At 43.6% G+C, this 21,403-nt stretch overlaps 1 long non-coding RNA gene and 1 other non-coding gene across 2 annotated transcripts in view; one reads left to right on the forward strand and one right to left on the reverse strand.

Annotated features, from left to right (window-relative positions):
* Nucleotides 1-12,743: 12,743 nt before the first annotated feature.
* Nucleotides 12,744-12,850, reverse strand: LOC123277498 (U6 spliceosomal RNA). Its single transcript, XR_006514449.1, has one exon. It is a non-coding gene; the product is annotated as a U6 spliceosomal RNA (small nuclear RNA).
* A 3,902-nt stretch (nucleotides 12,851-16,752) lies between these two features.
* LOC139040297 (uncharacterized) overlaps nucleotides 16,753-21,403 on the forward strand; it is a 34,969-nt gene continuing 30,318 nt past the window's right edge. Inside the window, exon 1 of the long non-coding RNA XR_011494528.1 lies at nucleotides 16,753-16,941. This is a non-coding gene — a long non-coding RNA (uncharacterized lncRNA). The remainder of the gene's footprint in view (nucleotides 16,942-21,403) is intronic.

A 21,403-nucleotide genomic window follows, 5' to 3' on the forward strand; every position in this document is an offset into this window, starting at 1 on the left:
GGTGGTAGGTTCTCGGCAGCAGCCATCCTGCCATTATTTAGAGCCTGAAGATGAAGTCACCACATGCAGGTGAACCAGGCTGAATCCAGAGGCCAAGGGAAACTATGTTCTGGTGACATTGATTGAGCCTTGGTCAAGCTGAGCCTGAAGCCCTGATCTACTACAGGACTCAACAGTTAAATGAGTCAATAATTTCTCTTTGTTCAAGCCCATTTGAGTTGAGTGTTGTTGTTTTTAAGTGTGTAACTGAACGGGATTTAACTGATGCTGAAAGTTTCCAAGAGGAGGTAATGTTCAAGCTGGACTTTGAAAGTAAAGTAGGAGTTAGAAGGATGAAAGGGAAAGAGTCCCCCCAAGAAAATGCTACATCATGCCAGGAGGAACTGGAATGAACTGTCAGGGACACAGAAAGACCAAGAAATCTGATAGCGCAGTGGGGTGGAGTAGGAGAAATGTTAGGAGTCCCACACCCGGGCTGGATGGCGTTGCCTGTGGGGCATGCTGCTGTGCCTGCTCAGAGCCCCTGGGCCCTGAACGTGTGACAACTTCCTCCGGCTGTAGGAGCAGACGCTGCTCTCACACAGATGGAGAAAACACCCCAAGGAGCTGCCCTCCGCCCAGGACTAACGGGTGTTAGTGAATAAATACCCCAACTTGTCACCTCTCAAGGGAGACGACTCTGAGGCTTGTTCTACTGCCCCCTAGAGGCCGCCAGCCACACTGAGCCCCATTGCCCAAATGGGAACCTGCTCATCAATGCACTCGGCGTTGACTTCCTTCAGCCATCTCTTGCTGTACAACGCACCACCCCCAAATGCTTACAGCAACACCTGTGCTATTTCTCTCGATTCTGTGGGTCAGGAGTTTGAGCAGGACTCATCTGGGTAGTTCCGCAGCTCCACGTGGTGTCGGCCCAGGTGACCCGTTGGCTGCATTCAGCTGGCCGCGGTGCCGGGCTGGAAGGTCCAGGCCGGCCTTGCTCATGCCCGGCACCTTGGCGCTGCTCCTCCACAGGGCCTCTCTTCCCCGCGGTGTTTCATCCTGAGTGCTCTGGCCGGAGCTTCCTTACAGCTGGGCAGCAAGAGTCCCCCGCAGAGAGGAAGCAGAAGCTGCCAGCTCTCTTATGCCCGAGCTTGGAAGTCCCAGAATGGCCCTTCTGCCACACCTAGCGGCGGGGCAGTCACAGAGCCTGTCCAGGTCCAGGCGGGGGTGGGGCGTACACCCCACCAGTGAGAGGAGCGGCGTGCTCCCCCAGGGAGGGGAGCGTTGGGCGGCTGACCTTGGAGATGACACAAGGGCCTCACTCCACTACTGGCGCTTCCTGGGGCTGCCTCCCAAAGAAACTAAAAGGCTTGTCTCAGAGTCTGCTTCAGGGGACCCCAAACTGAGGCAGCCCAATACTGTTTTTAGACTTAGTCTTTATTTTGCTAGCTTTTAATCCCAACTTTGGAAGGCCTATGTTTTTTATAAAAAACTGATTCTAGCGTGATGTATGAGCTCTAAGCTGGAGAATTTGCTGTGAACAGAGTCAAGTAACCCAGCACACCCGGAGGCTGGATGGATCACCTGTCCCCTGTGGGCTCCTAAGCACTGACCTACCTGGAATGTGTCTCTAAGGCGGCTCCTTGAAACCTTACTCTCTTCTAAGAGCATTTAACACAGAGTGAGTTTAATTTCCTGACGGTGGGAATGCATCTTTTCTTCTCTTTTTCTCAATCAGTCTTGCTAGAGGTTTCTTAATTTTATTAGCCTTCAAATAGCCAGCTTTTGGCTTTATGGATTTTCTCTACTGTACATTTATTTTCCATTTCGTTGATTTCTGATCTTGTCTTTTATTTCTTTTCCTCTGCTTTGCGGTTGCTTTTCTGGCTTCTGGAGATGGTAGCTTAAATCATGGAGTTTCAGCCCCTTTTATTTTCTAAAATGTGAATTAAAGGCTTTAGCTGCATCCTGCAAGTTTGATAGATCTTGTTTATCTTAAATGCCGCCAAACGGGATTTCAGTTTCCCAAAGCGGTTTCCACGATGCCATTCTACCCATATGCAGTCCTGTAGGCTCAGAGCTACGGGGCCTCACGGGGGTTTCCTCGCCCTGCCCTCACGTTGGTGGGATGCAGCCAGACCACAGCTAACCCATAGACTCATGGACTCGAGTCTAAAGAATAATGCCGCCTTTCATTTGTGGCACTTCAGTCTTCAGGTTGTTTTCCTATTGACTTATTTGACTCTGTTCTAATCGTTCTTTTTCATGGTCTCCGCAGCCTGACCACCAGCCAGCCTGCCTGGTTCACGCCTCTGCCTGGTGCTGCTCTCGGAGGAGTCTGTGCTGCCCTCTGGGGCTGGCGATGACCGTGGCCTGTGGTGGTCTCAGCTCCGCCTGGAGCTGACTTGTGTCTGCTCCTGTCTTCCTTCTTTGGCAATGACCCCTCTTTACCCCTGCTGTGACACTGTTCTAAGCTGCACCCCACCCTTGTTTTTTTTTTTTCCCGAGGAATATTGGCCCTGAGCTAACATCTGTGCCAGTCTGCTTCTATTTTGTATGTGGCATGCTGTGACAGCATGGCTACCACCAAGTGATGTAGGTGTGTACCTGGGAACCAAACCTGGGCCGCCAAAGCGGAACATGCTGAACTTAACCACTAGGCTACAGGGCCAGCCCCTCGACTACCCTTTTAATAACCCACTCGGCCCAGCCCCAGCCCATTGCCCAAGACTTTGTACCCTGCAAAGGTCCCTGTGGCTCACAGCAAGCCTCAGTTCAACTCACTCTTGCTAGCTGGTCTCAGACAATGGCAACCCTATAAAACTGATAGGCCAGGAATGACAACTCTCTTTTAGGGTGGGTCCATAGAAGCAGAGCCTGAGACAGGAATTCTGGTGAATGTGAATTGTCAAGGGAAGGGGTGAGGCAGGATAGGGAAGGGAAAGAAGCCTAGCGAGGATGTGGTCCCAGCAATGGCCTGATCCATGGGATGGGGGCGGGGCCTTCAGAGTACCATCATGCTGCAGAGTTGCCCCCCTTGGGGCAAGGGGTCTGGCTCTTTGTACCTCTATGTCAGTCAGTCATTAGCTAGGGGCTGTCTAGGGTGGGAAGAAGGGGTTGTAATTTCCCAGAGGAGGCAGATTCATCAGCTGAGGGTAGTACTCCAGAGAAGGTGGGCAGCTATGAGCAGTTGGCCCCCCACACTTCCAACAGCATTGAGGATGAGCGTGCTGGCCCAGTACCGGGGATCTGGGTGGGACACCAACAGCATTTACTACATGAGCCTATTTTTCTGAAATGCAAATCAGAAGTTCAATGACTGCCCCAATCACAAAGCCAGTAACTTATGGAGTCAGGGCTAGAACCCGTGTCTTCAGATTCACATTGCAGCACACTGCTTTTCCCATAACACCTCACCAACAGCACTGGGCTAGGGGGGTGTCAGTTGGTTTCATTCACTCTGAAAACATAGCCTCACCTTTTTAATGGTATGCATTGCCAATTAGTTTTGGTATTTGTGATGTAAAATGTCACCCTCGATCCAGAATTAATTATAACCTGGATGTCCCTAGGTCCCACTGGGCTGTGGGTACGAATGAGGTCACATTGACATTGGTAGCCAATTAAGCTAGCTCGTTAGGCCCCATCTCTTTAACTGCACCACTCTGTGCCAAGGTCAGTCATTTCTGGGGGATCTCAGGGGGTGTCTCATGTGTGCTTGTTAAAAACTCCAGCCATCCCTGCACCCTCTTTGTCTTAAGGTCAATGCCTGACCCCATTGCCACTGGTACCACCATCAATGGGTTACAATTGATGAAAGAATGTTGATGTTTTCGTTTCAGTTAAGATGAAAGTGAAATAATGGAGACCTGTGTTGGCACTATACTCATTCATCTGTGACGCGAGTGACTTCTTTCTGAATCAGACACTGCTTTTTGAATGATGGAAGGATGCTTCCTCCATTTTTCGTGCTATTAACAATGTGATGGCTACAGACACGACAAAAGTTTAATCTGCATTACTCACATTTTCTTGACTACTTTTTAAAGTCTAAGCCCTGACATGAGCCACAAATATTTTTTCCCTTTTGGCTTGACTTATTTTGTCATGCAGACGTTTTTCATTATTTTCATTTCAATCTTTTCCTGTATACCTTCTGGATTTTGAGTCACCTTAGAAAATTGTCACCTCCTCCGAGGTTATAAAAAACATCCTCTTGTGTTTTTTTCTAGTATTTTAAGTTAAATTTTTTTAGCATTTAAATCTTTGACCCATTTGCAATTAATTATGCTGCATACAGGGTGAGGAAAGGATCAAGCTTTATTTATTTTCCGATGGTTGCTCAGTTGTCCCAATTATTGAACAGGCCACAGAGACCCCCATCACTGATTTGAAATGCCTTCCTTATCATATACTATTTTCTCTTATATTTTGGGATCTTTATTGGATTTTCTATTCTATTCCACTGGTTTGTCTATCTATTAATGTATTTTATTTATTGAGACTTCATAAGATATCAAATATCTTATCTTCTAATCCTCCACTTATACGGTACTTTTAAAGATTCTTCCTCACTATTTTAAAAAATTATTTTTCCACATAAACTTAAGAATTAACTGGATAATCCAATTTTTAATATCTTAATTTTTATTGGCTTTTTATTAAATTTCAAAATTAATTTAAACAGAAATGATATCTTTATAATACTGACATTTGCTGTCTAATGCCATGGTATGTCTCTCCGTTTGCTTTCTCTTTACCCTACAGTGATCTAAAGTTGTCTTCATAGGGATCACACACATTTCCTGTGCTTCACATTTACTGATGTTTTTACAAGCAGGGCCTTCTGTTATGTCTTTGATCTGGTTGTTATCTGTATTTGTGAAAGTTGTTGGTTTCTGTGTATCAATTTTGTATCTCACTCCCGTGTTGAATTTTTGTCTTGTGTATGTGATTTTTTTTCAAGTGATTCTCTTAAGTTTCTCAAGGAAACAATAATATCATCTGTTAAAGATGTGGATGTTCCATCACCACCTATAGGTAGTGCCCGGGCCTGCTGACTCAGGTGGCTCCCTGTTCATTCCTTACATTCCAGGCCAGTGTGTCCCAACCAGAGGGACATGTCAGAAGCAGCTGTGGAATTCTGGTGTCCTCTCTGACATGGAGATGGGTTTTAGAACACTAACTGTGGAAAAGCTCTCCATGTAATTCTGAGGCAGCTTTACCCACTTTTGCCCGCTCAGGAGGATCGCTATGGGAAGCACAGTGAATGGTCTGTTGGTTTGCATAGCAGATACTGTCAATTCTCCATCCACAGCCCCACTGGCGAGCCCATCTCAAAAGTCACCTGCAGCTTGAGCCAACTGTTCCTAATGACTTCCCTCACCCCAGGCAGAATCCCTTGTCCATAGCTTATTCTGTGATGTCCTCAGGAGGGTGAAAGTGCACCACTGGGTTTGGGAGGCGTGTTAGGCTAGCTACGAGAAAGAACTTTCTAACCACCAGAACCTTCTAGAAATGGAATGGGCTGCTTTCTCTTCACAGGGGCATGTTAGAAACTTGGAGCCTCAACTTCATTGACAGCAACCAAGGGAGTTTCGAGGCACATTCCCATGCTGTGTGGTGAGTGGACTACAAGAGATATCCAGATCTTTCTCATTTCAAAAGGGCTGTGAACATTTATATTCACTTTCTCTTTTTTTTTTCCTGAGGAAAAATTTTTTGAATTTTGATGAAGGGATTGTGTTGAATCAATAGGTCAATTTGGGGAGGATTGCCATCTTAACAACTGTTCATCTTAACAATATTAAATCTTCCAATCTCTGAACACGGGACATCTTCCTATTTCTTTAGGTCTTCTTTAATTTCTTTTAACAATGCTTTGTAGTTTTCAGTATACCCGTCTTACACTTCTTTAGTTAAATTTATGCCTAAGTATTTGGTTCTTGTTGCTGCTATTATAAATGGAATTATTGTCTTAATTTCATTTTTGGATTGTTCATCGTTAGTGTATGGAAATACAATGATTTTTGTATTTTGATCTTATATTCTATGACCATGCTGAACTTATTTATTAGTCTTAATATTTTTTGTGGATTCTTTAGTATTTGCTACATATAAGATTATGTCATGTGCAAATAGAGAGAGTTTTACTTCTTCCTTTCTGACATGGAAGGCATTATTTATTTTTCTTGCCTAATTGCCTTGGCTAGAACCTCCAGTCCAAGGTTGAATAGAAGTTGTGAGAGTGGACATCCTTATCTCATTCCTGATCTTAGAAATCTTGCAGTTTTGCATGATACATTTTTTTCTATCCTCTTCGTCATTTACTTCCAACCTATTTGTGTCTTTGAATCTGAAGTGCGGTCTCCTGTGGATAGCATAGTGTAGTTGAATTATGGTTTTTTTAAAATTCGTTCTGCTAATCTCTGGCTTTAATTGGAGAGATTAATCCACTTACATTTAATTTAATTACTGATATGGAGGATTTGTATTTGCCAATTTGCTATTCGTTTTCCATATGTCTTATGTGGGTTTTGTTCTTCTTCTTCAATTCCTCTATTATTACTTCCTTTTGTGTTAAGTAGCTATTTTCTGGTATACCATTTTAATTCTCTTGTTATTTCTTTTACAATCTATGTCTGAGTTATTTTCTTATGATTCCCCTGGGAATTACCATTAACATCTTAATTTATATCAGTCTAGTTTGGATTAATAGAAACAATTTCAATAGTTTATAAAAATTTTGCTACTATAAAGTTTCATCCCTCCCCCTTTTTTATGCTGTTATTGTCACAAATCACATCTTCACATCTTTTGTGTCCATTGACTTGTTATGTATTTGTCCTTTAAATCAGATGGGAAAGGAGTAACAAACAAAAAACACATTTACAGGTCCAATTTACCTGTGTAATTACCTTTGCTGGTCTTTTTGTTTTTTCATGTGGATTTGTCCTTCCTTTCATTGCAGTCTGAAGGCCTCCCTTTAGAATTTCTTGTAATGCAAGTCTGCTTGTGATGAACTCTCTCAGTTTTGTTTATCTGGGAATGTCTTAATATCTCCTTCATTGTTGAAGGATAATTTTTCCAGATATAGAACTCTTCATTGACAGGATTTTTCTTCCAACACTTTGAATATGTCATCTCACAGCCTTCTGATCTTTATGATTTCTGATGAGAAATCAGCTGATAATTTTATTAAGGATCCTTTGTATGTGATGAGTTGCTTTTGTCTTGTTGGTTTTAGGATTTTTCTCTTTGCTTTTGGCTTCTGGTAGCTTGATTTTGATGTGTCTAGCTGTGAATCTCTTTGAGTTTATCTTGTTTGGAGTTAGTTGAGATCTTTGGATGTATAGATTAAAGTTTTTCATCAAATTAGGGAGGTTTTCAGCCACTATTTCTTCAAATATCGACTCTGCCCGCTTTCTCTCTCTCCTCTCTTTCTGGGATTCCCATCGTGTGTGTGCTTGATGGTGACCCACAGGTCTCTGAGGCTCTTCATTTTTCTTCTTTATTCTTTTTGCTTCTCAGATTGGATAATCTCAATTGACCTAGTTTCAACTTCACTGATTCTTTCTTCTGCTTACTCAAATCTGTGGTTGAGCCCCTCCAGTGAATTTTCTGTTTCAGTTATGGTACTTTTCAACTTCGGAATTTCTATTTGGTTTCTTTTATAAGTTCTGTATCTTAGTTGATATTCTCTATTTGTTGAGATATCATTTCCATACTTCAGCTCATTGGACATATTTAAAATATCTGATATAAGTCTTTGTCTAATTAGTCCAATGTCTGTGCTCCTCTGGGACAGTTTCTGTTGATTGCTTTTCCCCCCACTATGTATGGGTTATATTTTCTTGTTTCTTTGCAGGCCTTACAAATTTTTATTGAAAACTGGACATTTCAAGTAATAGAATGTAGAAACTCTGGAAATTAGATTCTCTCCCCTCAGATTTGTTATTGTTGCTGATTGAGGTAATTGTTGTTTGTTTAGTGACTTTTCTGAATGAATTTTGTAAATTCTGTATCTTTGTTATGTGTGGCCACTAAACTTGGTTAGCTTAGTTAATGATCAGGCTAGCGATTGGACAGAGATTTCCTTAAATGCCTAGAACCGATAAGTCTCCAACTTTTGCCTTGGGCCTCTGTATGTGTGTTGCTACACGCATTCATCAGTCAGCCTGGCAGTTTACAACTCTTCCTTAGTCTTCCTGCTTGTGTAGAGCCTCAAGGTCAGTCAGAGGTGAGAGCCTAGGGCCTTCTCAGGTCTTTCCTGAGCATGCTCACAGCTGTACCCAGCCTGAGGCATACATGTGGTCTTCTAGATTCCCAGGAATATATCGGAACGTTTCAAAGTTCCTGTGGACATCTCATTCCTCAGCTTTTTAAAAAAACATTTTTGGCTAGTCTATTGTTTGCCCCAGCTGTTATCCATCACCTCAATCAGCTGTGATGTTAAAACATTTGGCAAATGATATCCACCTCCTTTTCCGCTCAGAGGTGTCAAGTTGCTGGGTGAGTTCAAGTGAGGTCAAATAAAGACAGGCCTTTTGAGTAGGGTCTTCCAGTGAATCACAGGACAAATAATCACAATTATTTGGAAGTGAGGCCTGTTCTGCTCCTTCTGGTACCAGGAACGCAACCTGCTTTTTTCAAGGCTACTGCTGATCTGGGGAACAGGGAATTGGACGAAAATAAGTCAAAATGCCACAAGCTTTCTACTCTTACCAAGATTCAGCCATATTTCTAGATGCTCACAAGGATGCTAGAAACCTCTGGTTAATTTCCAGAGTTCTGAAAAAGTTGATTCTGACAATTTTTGCCATTTTTTATTGTATTTATGGAGGGTTGAACTTTCAGAGGTCCTTACTCTACCACTTTCACTGACATCATTCTGGTCTCTGCTTCTCTGTATACATCTGTCCACTCCTCTGTTGTATGTGCCCCGTTACTGCCAGCAGAGCTAAATGACCTGACAGTTCTTGTGCTAGTCATTCCTTAACTGGACTCTCCGGATCTCTAAGTTCAAATTCCTGTGAGAAAAAGTCTGCTTTTATCATTCCAGCCAATAGAACGATTCACCCTGTACCAGTCATCTGTATTTGGAGTGGAAGACCATGTATAAACATGGCCAGCTGGCCCCTTCTCTTAAGTAGGAGTTATATTGGGAGGTAATGACACAGAAAAGGAAGACAAGCAGCCTTGCACTTCTAGTACAGACTTCACGGTTAATTCCTCCCTCTGTACCAGTGACTCCATTCTCTCTTGTATATTCTGGAGACTTGTTTCCAGGAATGCAACCCTCAAATCACTCCCCTCAGGGCTAGGCTAGCTCTCCTTTCCCACCTTTCTGTCTTCCCTCAGGCCTCAGAAATGTGGCTTCTCTCCCCATTTATTCTGCCAGGGCTGCTGAAGACCAAGAGAATCACTTCTCCCCTTTTCTATAGGGCTTTTCCTGAAACACGCATACAAAGCTTTCCTTATTTTTCAAGGCTTTTGTTTCCTCCTTTCAGGACCTGGAGACGGAGTTTAATAAAAATTAAAATTTCAGGCCCCTTCTTCTCATCTGCTGCGTGATTCTGCTCCAGTGTTGTCCTGATCTTTGGGTGCTGGTTCCTTCCTCTCCACTTGCTTTGTGTCTTACTCTTTTACCTCAGTCATTGATTTGTATGGTCTCCCAGTTCTCCAACTGGCTGCTGATTCCTGTTGAGTTTGGATTATGTCCTAGTTTTTCTAGATTTTCTGTTTAGAGCCCAGCATCTTCAGCTTTCTCCAGTGTCTAAGATTACCCATTGACTAATCAAATCTTTCACGAACAAATCATTCAGTTATCAGAAGGATCATATGAGAGGCAAAGTGAATGGTTTATTTTAATGTGGGCTGTTGGTTTGCATAGCAGATGATGCTGATGCTCTGCCCACATTCCATTGGCTCACAACAGAAGTCAAGTATAGCTTGAGTAAGCTCTTCTCGTACAGGCTGATGGGTTTCTACCTCAAACACCCGACTCTCCCTCTTCCTGAGGCCTTCCTTTTGTCATAGGACACTCTTGGCCTACAAGATGGTCAGGCTGGAAGTGCTGGAGAGTGAATGCTCCCACAAGTAGCCCTCAACCAGTGATAGGTGGAGAGTGAGGACTAAGACCCCCCTCCTCAGGTGGGACAACTCTGAAGTGTGAGTTTTAGATATCTCCCAGAGGTCCCAGCGCAGGTTCAAGAAATAGAGAAATACCCAAGAAGCAGAGAAATACATAACAAGATTAAAAGAGAAGCTCTTTATGACAGATGTCTTATTTACAACCTAGATTTTGAAATCTCAACCAGTTATTGCTTCATGTCAGGAAGAAAAAGGCACCCTATTAAAGAGGACAGAGGGTGATCTGCTATGTAGTTTCATATGTGATTTTCTATAAGATAATAAGAGTCTATAAGGTATTATCTCCCATTTTATTATAAGGGAATTGAAGTTCAGAGAGAAGGCATGACAGTCAAGACTTAAGGAAATACCAAGTACTGGTCCCCTCTGGTTCTACCCAGTCCTTAAGGCGGATTACCATCCCCCAGACCCTGGAATTGCCTAATACAGCAGGGAGACATGTATCCTTCTCAGGGGTGGCTCACTTCACAGGTGTGATGGTAGTGACGGAAGCCAACCTTGGTCTGCCCCTCTCCAATGCTGCGCCCTCCTCTCAGCTGGGGCCGCAAGTCTCCTTGTCAGCACAGCTGTTTCCCCTGGTCCTGGTTTTGCTTATCTGTTCTAACAACACAGATTGTTTATATTTCATGCCCCATCTTACCCTCCCTCTTCTCTAAAATGAAAATTTGGTTATTTTCTAAAGGGGATTTAGGACCAACAGTTTAAATTCATAAATATCAAAATGGAAAACCTGAATTCATCTTGGTCCTCCTGCCACATCCAAGAGGAGAAAGAACCCCCTAGGGGTCAAGGTTTTTTGACTTTTATCTAATTCTATGTAATATTTCCCACCATATTGTAGAAGCAGGAATTCTAAAAACTAGACTCCCTGGCCTTTCCAGGCTCTCTTGCAGCAAGGATTCTAGACTCAGGTTTGTTTTTTTTTTTAAAGATTTTATTTTTTTCCTTTTTCCCCCCAAAACCCCCCGGTACATAGTTGTATATTCTTCGTTTTGGGTCCTTCTAGTTGTGGCACGTGGGACACTGCCTCAGCGTCGCCCGACGAGCAGTGCCATGTCCGCGCCCAAGACTCGAACCAATGAAACACCAGGCCGCCCGCAGCGGAGCACGCGAACTTAGCCTCGGCCATGAGGCCGGCCCCTCTAGACTCAGTTTTTGCCAATGGTATTTATTCATGCAAAATTTGGATGGTGGAAGGGATGTGGAAGCCACCTTTCTGCAGAGATGGTGGCTGATAGCCAGCCTCTGATTGACCTCCACGTTTACAGTGATGTGTGTGAGGGGGCTGCACTGGTGGCACTTGACAGGGCAGAGCAGACATAGTTTCCTGACCTGCTGCTGCAGTGGTGTGCTCCACTGGTGGCCCCTGACTCCTACGCCTTCAGCTTCTCCACAGATCTTGTGAGCACCAAAGTCCCTTATTAAATGCCCTTCTGCCCGAAATACCTAGCGTGTTGTCCAGCACTGAAAGTGGCCTAAGGAAGGAATGGAGTAGTCACAGAAAAACAGAATCAAAGCCTATATCAGGGTGTTCTTCAACTCCCCACAGAATTAATTAGTATGCTGTTATAGCTTCTCTCATCACGCTCAACCCCAGGCTTAACTCTAGCCCTCTCAGCACTTCTAAGAACATCTGCTCATCAGTCCTCCTGTTGGCCTGTTCCGGTTGCTATTGCTATATAACAAACCATCCTCAAACTTAGTGGTGTGAAATAGTTTTATCTTGCTCACAAACAAGGTATAGTGGGTGTGGCTTGTCTCTGCTCCACAATGTTGGGAGCATGAAGCTGCAGAGACTTCTTGGTGGAGGGTGACTTACCAGCTGGGGACTGGAATCGTTTAGAGGCCTCTTCGCTCACAAGTTTGGTGGTTGACGCTTGCTAGGCTGGAACTTTGACTGTCAATCAGAGCACCTACATGTGGCCTCCCCACATAACGAGGGCTTCCTTAAAACATGGCAGCCTCAGGTTGGCCAGATTCCTTACATGGCAGCTTAGGGCTCTCCAGGGAATGTCCTGAGAGAAACAGGTGAAGCTTCTTGGCCTTTTCTGACCTTGCAAGTCACACATTGCTGCTTTTGCTTTATTCTTTAGGTTGAAGCAGTCAAAAGCTAGCCTGGATTCAAGAGGAGGCGACACAGTCTACATATCTAGACGAAAGGAGCTTCAAAGAATTTATAGCCATAATTTAAAACCCCTTAATAATTTAAGCCATAATTTAAAACCCCTCTTTTCACAAGGTATCTCAGTAATTGTTTTTTCCCCCATTTTTATTTTATTATTTTATTTTTTTGTGAAAAAGATTGGCCCTGAGCTAACATCTGTGCCAATCTTCCTCTATTTTATGTGGGGTGCTACCACAGCACAGCTTGGTGAGTGGTACTAGGTCCATACCTAGGATCCAAACCTGTGAACCCCGGGCTGCCAAAGTGGAGTGCGAACTTAACCACTATGCCACCAGGCTGGCCCCCTCCCCCATTTTTATTGAGAAATAATTGACATACATCACTGTATAAGTTTAAGGTGTACAGTATGATGGCTTGATGGCCATACATTGTGAAATGACTGCCACAATAGGTTCAGCTAACGTCCTTCTTCTCATACAGATACAAAACTATGGAATACTTCATGAATTTGGGTGCCATCCTTGTGCAGGGGCCACGCTAATCCTCTCTGTATTGTTTCAATTTTAGTGTATGTGCTGCCAAAGTGAGCACTCTCAGTAATTGTCTAACAGTGGGATGGATATTCAGTCACTGAGCTTTTATTAAGATAATGGCATCTTCGAATCCACCTGTTTTCCACTCAAACCAACAAATTTCAAGTTTGAAAAGAAGATAAGCACTTTAACAAAAGTAGAGGTAAAAAGAAAAATATACCTGCTTAGTATTACATACTCTAAAGAGTTTTTCTACCAAAAAAAGAAAAAAGAAAAAGGCTTTAATAATGTATTGCCAAAATGGTATTTTTTTTTAAAGATTGGCACCTGAGCTAACAACTGTTGCCAATCTTCTTCTTTTATTTTTTTGCTTTATCTCCCCAAATCTCCCTAGTACATAGTTGTATATCTTAGTTGTGGGTCCTTCTAGTTGTGGCACGTGGGACGCCACCTCAGCATGGCCTAATGAGCAGTGCCATGTCTGCACCCAGGATCCGAACCGTCGAAACACTGGGCCGCCGAAGCGGAGCACACAAACCTGAGCACTCGGCCACAGGGCTGTGCCCAAAAATGGTATTTTTAAATAAAAAGAATTAATACAGAAAAGTAAACACCTCTTCTAGTCAGGGACGCTTTCTTTGGCCTCCCCATCTGATGGTTTCATCTGTTCCAGTTTCTCAGCGTACGCTGTACTTGGTCCTCATAACGTGTATCTCAATTTATAAGGAAATATTTGTATGATTCTTTCTATAAACGTTTTACTGTGGAAAATTTAAAACATACGAAAGTAGATAGTATAGTATCTGGAACTCCCACGCTGCCATCACCAGCTTCCACATTTGATCAACTCCTGAGCAATCTTGTTTCGTCCGTAGCCCCCATCCACTCCCTCCCTTTTGAAGCAAATCTAAGACATCATATAATTTCATCTGTAATGATTTCAATATGTACCTCTTAACAATAAAGCTTGTTTTTCTTAAACTTAACCACAATACCATCACACCTAAAATAAGAACAATAATTCTTCAATAGCAAATATCCAGTCAGTCCCAAATTTCCAGTTATCTCAGAGATGTTATAAATTTTATGGTTTGTTTGAATCAGGATCTAAAAAAGAGTCACATATTGCAATTAGTTAATATGTCTTTTTTTTTTTTTAAAAGATTGGCACCTGAGCTAACATCTGTTGCCAATCTTTCTTTTTCTTCTTCTCCCCAAAGTCCCGCAGTACGTAGTTGTATATTTTTACTTATGGGTCCTTCTAGCTGTGGCATGTGGGATGCCGCTTCAGCAAGGCTTGATGAGTGATGCCATGTCCACGCCCAGGATCTGAACCGAGGAAACCCTGGGCCACCAAAGCGGAGCGTGAGAACTTAACCACTTGGCCTCAGGGCCGGTCCCAGTTAATATGCCTTTTAAATCTCTTTTACCGAATGCAATTTATTTGTTGAAGAAGTGGGGTGTCTGTCCTGTAGATTTTCCTATAGTTTTGATTTTGCTCACGGTTCTCTGTGGTGTCGTCTAACATGTCCCTTCTTCTTTATTTTTCCTGTAAATTGAAAGATGGGCAAGAGATTTTCAGGTTTGCAAAATGCTTTTGATTAATGCCTGCCCCCTTCTCTAAACTGTGAACTCCATGGAGGAGGGCTCATAAATATTTTTCTTTCAACTGAAACTTAGCATTCAGCATGGTGCCTCGTATAGAATAGGCACTCAATAAATATTAGTTGAATGAATGAATGAATAAATGAATGAATGAATGAACACACGCAGGAACTGTGTACCTAGGAGGGAGCAGTCTACTGTAATGTTCCCAGGGCCCATCTTAGGCCACAGAAGACATTTTCAGAGTTTACATTAGCCTCATTCATTCACTCATGAGTGCCTATCACGTACCAGGTGCTGTTCTAGGCACTGGGATCAGGACATCAGGAAACAAGGCAGAGTCATGCCTTCTCAGGCCCAATAATCTAGGTCAGCTGATTTCTCAGATGATAATAATTTAGAAGGGTCCTAAGGGACTCCTGGATGCACAGCAGCCATTTGTGACAACCAAGGGAGACTTCAGGGCCCGTTCAACTTAGGTTAGGATCCTACCTCCATCATTGGTTAACCATGTGACCCTGAGTGGGTAGTTGAAACTCCCCCTCAGTTCCCTAATCTGTAAAATGGGATGATATTGCTGACTCCATGGGGTTGCATGAGGATGCTGCCAACTCTTTTCACGCTCTGCTCATATCACCTTAGCCTGTGTCTATGTTTTTCTGTTGGAGGGCATTGTCTGGGGCCCAGCTGAGATGCAGACCTAAAATTCTAAAGATCTCCTATCCGCCTCAACAATCCTCAAACAGGGGAGATAAGAGGGGAACTAGTTGGTGAATAAACACTCCAATTTCCTCACTCCTCAGTAGGACAGTAACAAGGTGTGTCCCGGCTCTCAGAGGGTCCCCAGTGAGATGGTGAGTTCCTGTTGCCCATGCAGTAACCTGCTCACTAACACCCTCTCTGCTGGCAGCTCCCCTCTCCTTCCACACACCCTCCCTCTGCTTCTTGGGATCCCCTCCAGGGAACTATGTTTACGCCCATATTTACTCTGGCTCCACTTTGGGATGGAGTGTCAAATGAAATGAGATATGAGCAATAGTTAGGAGCGCCCCAGACGGGGTGAGATCCACTAGGTATATTATCTTTAAAGGACAGCTGAAAGCGAAGGAAGTGGCAGAAATCTTCAAATGAGAAAGGAATTCAAAAATCACGGGAATTGGTGAAGATTCAAAGCAGAGGTGAGCTTTGCCATCCCCTTTGGTCTCTCCTAGACAGGGCACTGAAGGAAGCCACAGCTCAGGGCTTGATAGGCAGAACAATGCCCCAAGTCAGCGGCAGTTGGTTATATTATGATCACTTTCTCTGAGCTCACTCTCTTTGAGAAGCTAGGAGTTGTGAAATCCATTTAGGAAAGATCTCCTTCAAAAATGGTTAAATTGAAAAAAAACTTTAAACAGATGGTAAGCTTCTATTATTTTGGGAAATTCACCAGCGTAGATTGGCTCCTTCCTGGACAATGGCGGATACATGAGAGTTGATTGTTTCAGCACCTGCACCGATGTTTGTTGTGTCTCTGACAAGGCGTGGCTGGGCATTGTCAATCAAGTGGGCTCTTCATTATCTCTGCTGTTGTTCCAGGAATCAGAGCTGTTATCAATGCCCAAGCCTTATTCTGCATAACTCAGCCACAATACACAGAGAAATGAGAAAACAGGTGATAGAGTGAATAACGTGCTCTCAGGACCACATTTCATGCAAACACTGCATTTCCCAGCTGATTCTTTTTTATTTTAACTTTTTCATTACCAAGATAATAAATGATCATCGTAAAACCACAAACAATGAAAAATGTATAAAGTGAAAGCCCCCTCCTGTTCTCCAGCCCGCTTTCTGGGAAGAACTTCTACCAGCATTGTGTTAAACACCCAGAGAGACATACCCAGCACACGTGTGTGTGCACCAAACACTCTCACACATACCATTTTGTCTTTCTCACTCTACCGTCTATCCCAGCCATCTCTCTATCACCAACATTTTGTTCTGTGGATAGTCTCACAGGATTCCATTGCACGGATGTCTCATATCCATTCCCCTTTTGGACATTTATTCTGTGCAAAATATTTAGACAGTCAACATAAGTTTGTGCATTTATGAGACAGTTTCCACAAAATGAATTGCTAGGATTGGAATGACGAGATTTAAGAGCATGCACATTTTTATCTTTTGCTTAATACTTTCAAACTGCCCCTCAAATCAGGCCAAAAAATGTCTTTAATTGTTGTTTTAATTTGCATTTCTTTTTAAATTAGTTATGGTTAAGCTTTTTCCCCACATTTATTGGCTGTTTGAATTTTCTCTATGAACTGTGTGGAAATAAAGACTAGCCAAAAGAGAGCAGGGAAAGGCTATTTATTCAGAGCTTGTGATAGCAAGGGAGATGGCCACCGCTGCCTGCGTTTGGCAGAGACTCAAACTCAAGTCGGCGAGCTGGAAACCTTTCTAGTGGAAGAAAGGAAGGCTTCAGTTCAAGTGGGCCCTGACTGGCGGCTGTTGGCCTGAGGAAGCTGGAGGCAGGCTACCTTGCAGCAGCATCCTATGTGACAGGTGAGGTGAGCATATTTGTCTTTCTCTGTTGGTCCCAAGTTGGATGCGGGGGCATAAATTAGGGAAGCTGTCAGTTATTGACTAAGTTCTGGCTGTTTGGGGCCGATTGCTGCAGAGCTTCTGGTTTGGCTTCCTGGACTGGTTGCTGCAGATCGTGGATTAGAGTTGTATTTTTATATATGGCTTGGCCATTGTCAGTTATTATATTCAGCCACTCGACTGCTTTTTCATTTCTGTTGCTTATATTCCTGTTGGGCTGTTGATTTTTTGTCCCTGGCAGTTTGTAAGTTCAGAGGAGGGACACCAATGTTGTGGCTTCAGTCTTCGGGATTTTGTTATATAGTTAAAGCAAAACTCATTTCTGTCAGCGTCGGGGAGACTTTAAGAAGCATGTGTGTACACGTCTCTCTGTAATGCAGCTATGCTGCTTAGGAGGAAAAGGGGAGTTTCAACTCTGCAAAATGAAGTGCTCTGCAGAAAGCAAAGCAACCTGTCTGGCCCTCGTTTGAGGCATATGTAAAGTTGGGGGTGGAGGCTGCTCTTTGGGGTGGGGTTTACGGCGGCCCTACAGAATGGAGCAGAATGGAGCCCCGGGAGCCATGCATCATGGAGCCTCCAGAAGGAAGATGCTGTGTGGCAGCTCTTCTTGTCACTGGTGCTACTCTGCACAAGGCTTACATTTAAAAGTCTGGGAATCGTCATCATGCTTTAAGACTAAAATTTAAAATAAACATGATACATCCATTCATCTTTAACCTTGGGAGAGCAAGCATTGAGTCATTTACCAAAAAGTCTATGTGGGTCTCTTTTCGGGAGGCAGCAGCATGGGGTCAAGAAAGCTTGGGTCTGTCACATCAGCTGCCTTCCACTTGGCAGCCTTTGGAGTCCTCTTTAGCATTTCTGAGTTCTGTCCCCAACCACCATCTGCAGTGCTGTTTTTGGAGGACTGCCCTCGGGCTATTGGGTCCTGGGAGTCCATTTCCTCCTCCCTCTTAACCAGTGGTGAAGGGTGTGCGGGTGTGAAAGCTGACCCCTTCCTTGGTCGTGACTTACACTCCAGAATTCCTTGTGGGACCACTCCCGCAACAGGTGTTTGCCTGAGAGGGCTTCTCAGCCTGACTTCCTCCTTTTCTCTATCCTGCCCCTCCAGTTCCCTTCCAGTCTCCCCTGGGCGCACCTCCTTAATACATTACCTTCCTACCAATCATTGTTTCAGGGTCTTCTTCTGTTACTGGACCAAAGTGAGTGCGCTTCTTAGTGAGTTGAAATCAGAGCTTTCACCAGAAGTAGTTGTCGCCAAAGTAAAACTCATTTGCCGCAAATAAGGAGACCACGTGTAATTCTTTCCAAAGCCAAGGCTCCCCGAGCAAGAGAAAGCAGGTGTCTGTTATTTTGGGGGGGAATGAATATTCAATAGGGAAGTTCCATCATCACGTGAAGAGGTGGGTATAAGCTCGCACAGGCGCAGTTTGAAAACATGCTCTCACATACATCGCATGGTATGCTAATAAGGCCTAGGCTCCTCCTGGGGCAGAGATTTTAGTGTTAATATGAAGCAGAGAGTGACTTTAGGTCATCTCCTGCTGTCTGCTCAGGCACTGACCTTGAGGTGGGACTCAGTCTGTCCAGGCCAGTTCGCAATGTTGTGTCTTCTTCATACAGCTCTGAAAAACAACCTTGAGGAAGTGTTTTTCACTTTAAGACTTCCCTTTGAGCTGCTTGGGGCATACCCCTGTGACACTTCTAAGGAACAGACTTAAAATAGCATCCGAATTCTAGACCTCTACCCGCATCTAGAAAATGAGAGTATGGACTAAATTATTTCTAAGGTCCTTTAAAGACTGAAAACTTTACGATTTCCATTAAATCTTGGTTACATGTTATATTTCCTTTAGAGAAAGGGTGCTTAATCGGGAACTCATGCATGGTTTTCAGAGGATCAGTGAACCCCTGGGAGTTGTATGCAAAATTGTGGATGTGATTTTTTTTCTGGGGAGAAGGTTCATAGCTTTCATTAGATTTCCAAGGAATCTATAACCCCCACCAAAGTTAGCAACTACTCCCTTCAGAATGCCTGTGAAAACAGCATTGCTATCTTCCCCAAAACATTAATCTTTTCAGATTAATAATGATTTGATGAAAACCATTTAGTGTTTATTTTGAAATGATATTAAGAAGTTTGTGATAACTGCAGTTATACAGCAGAGCTAACGCATTCCTCCTTGCCCAGTCTCTGATGGCCTTTTCTCTTGTAAACATAGTCTTTTGTAGGTTCAGACTTTTTTTGACCTTTTAATTGGGATTTAATAAAAGTGGCAACTTTTTTTCAGACAAGTGTTGAATAAACGAGCCTGGCTTTGCTAAAGAAGAAAATATGTTTGTCTGTGATTAATAAAGAATATGAAACCCACTTACTTGGGTTTCTCCCCACATTCCTCTCTGTCCTTCTCTTTTCATACACAGACAGGTATATAGACATAGACACACACAATTGTGAGTATCAGAAAAACACCCCAAAAGCTTTCAAGTGCAAGATTCAAAATCTGTTTTTGACAAAAATAGCCCCGGCTGGTTATAGTTAAGTCCCACTTGCTATGCACACAGTAGGTCAATAAATTATGAGCCAAGCAGCTGCTCCAGTTTTTAGAGACATTTGGTCCCGTGGGTAAACCGGGAGGAGGGAGGTGGTAGGATGCACAGAAGGCTCTTCTTGAGAAATGAAACATTTCCTCTTGTGCATCTGGGTCAGCCACGGATAGTTCCTCTTATAAAGGATATTTTATGAACCTGAATAATAAGAATTTATATAAATATACATGCACAAACTCACACGACGCATATGGAGGTAATAAAGAACAAGTAAGTAATGGGGAATTAAATGCATTGCAGGTTTCAGCCAGTCTTATAATCGACCAGGAGAGGGAGGTTTGAGTATGTGTGACATCACCTCGATGTTAAAGGGTATTTGTATCTTTAAACAAGACTCCTATGAATCGGACATAAAGTGTTGAAAGCTTTGGGGGTAGGATTGGACCCCAAGATGTAGGCCAATTGTATACATGCTTTCATGATTTCACTCACTCACTCTGTGGTTTGCTAATTAAATTATTGAATATGTATTAATTGATGCCAGGTCCCACACTCATTGCTGTTCAAATGCTGATTCCTCTCTTGGGACTTACAGTGTGGAATAAAAGACTGCAATAAACTAGCAAACAAACACATGACTATCTAATTACCGATTCTGAAAAATGCTATTTATAAGGGAAGTGGTCCCAGGAGAAATCAGCAAGGAGAGGGAAACAGGACAGAGAAGCAAGGGGCCATCTCAGGCAAAATCTTGTAGCGAGTGGCTCTGGCCTGATCCCACAGGGGACTCTGGAGGATAAGGTGTGGCTTAGAGTTTGTGCTGCCTGAGGAAAGGGGCTGGGCTTTCATACACATCTATCGGTCACTGCCTAGGGGATAGCCCAGGGGCTGGAAACCTCCAGGCACTCTGGTTCTCTGGGGACAAATTGGCTCCAGTAGTCTGACAGCTATCCTCTGAGTAAGAGTCAGAGGCCTGAGCAGTTGGAAGAAGAGCACACCCAGGCTGCAGAGAAGCACATGGACACTGTGGAAGGGCTCGGAGGGGATCTGGTCTGAGCGCCGACCGTGTCTGTCGTGGGAGTGGGTAACACTGAGATCTGAAAGTAGTAAGAATCAACCAGATGAAGTGATGGGTTGGGTAACAACACTTGAAGTGGAGAATAAAACCTGTGTAGTCCCTGAAGCAGGAGGAGCCCAGAGCAACCAAGGAACAGGCTGAGGAGTGAAGAACAGGCGCTGATGGAGGAGAAATGAGGTTGACGAGGTAGGCGGGCCTTCTGTTCAAGTTTGGTACTGAGTTCTCACTTCAATAATCCCCACGTCTCCAAACACAGGGCAGTGATGCAGGAAGTCTGAAAAGACAAGCAGTTGGCTGGCTCAAGAAAGGGATGATCATCCCTGCAAACAGGGGTTACAGCGGAACACAGCACAGCACACGTAGAGAGCTGGAGCCTCTGCTTGCTGGGCTGTTGTCCTGAAGAAGGTAGTGACAGCTGGGACTTCAGCTCCTGAGAGGCCTAAAGGCGGCCCCTTGAATAGCATGGACCTGATGCAGGCTCACGGCTTGAAGCAGAGAATTCTATATACTGAGACGCAAAGGCAAAAATAAAAGAAGATAAAAACCCGAGTAGTCATTGTATGACAGGCGAAAATCAACAGAAGTACCTAATATCTGGCCTCGTTCTGGCAAATGTTTTAGATGACAAGGGAAAGTAAAGTAATGTTATTTACTGAGCATACACTATATGGCAGGCACAGTCTGAGGTGCTGGACATGAGTTAGTTCATTGAATGCTCACGGTGACTCTGTGATGTAGGTGTTGTAATCCATGTGTTCAAATGAGATAACTGAGGCCCAGAGGAAAGAAGTAACT

The sequence above is a fragment of the Equus asinus genome, chromosome 15, assembly GCF_041296235.1.
Source record: "Equus asinus isolate D_3611 breed Donkey chromosome 15, EquAss-T2T_v2, whole genome shotgun sequence".
Lineage (NCBI taxonomy): Eukaryota > Metazoa > Chordata > Mammalia > Perissodactyla > Equidae > Equus > Equus asinus.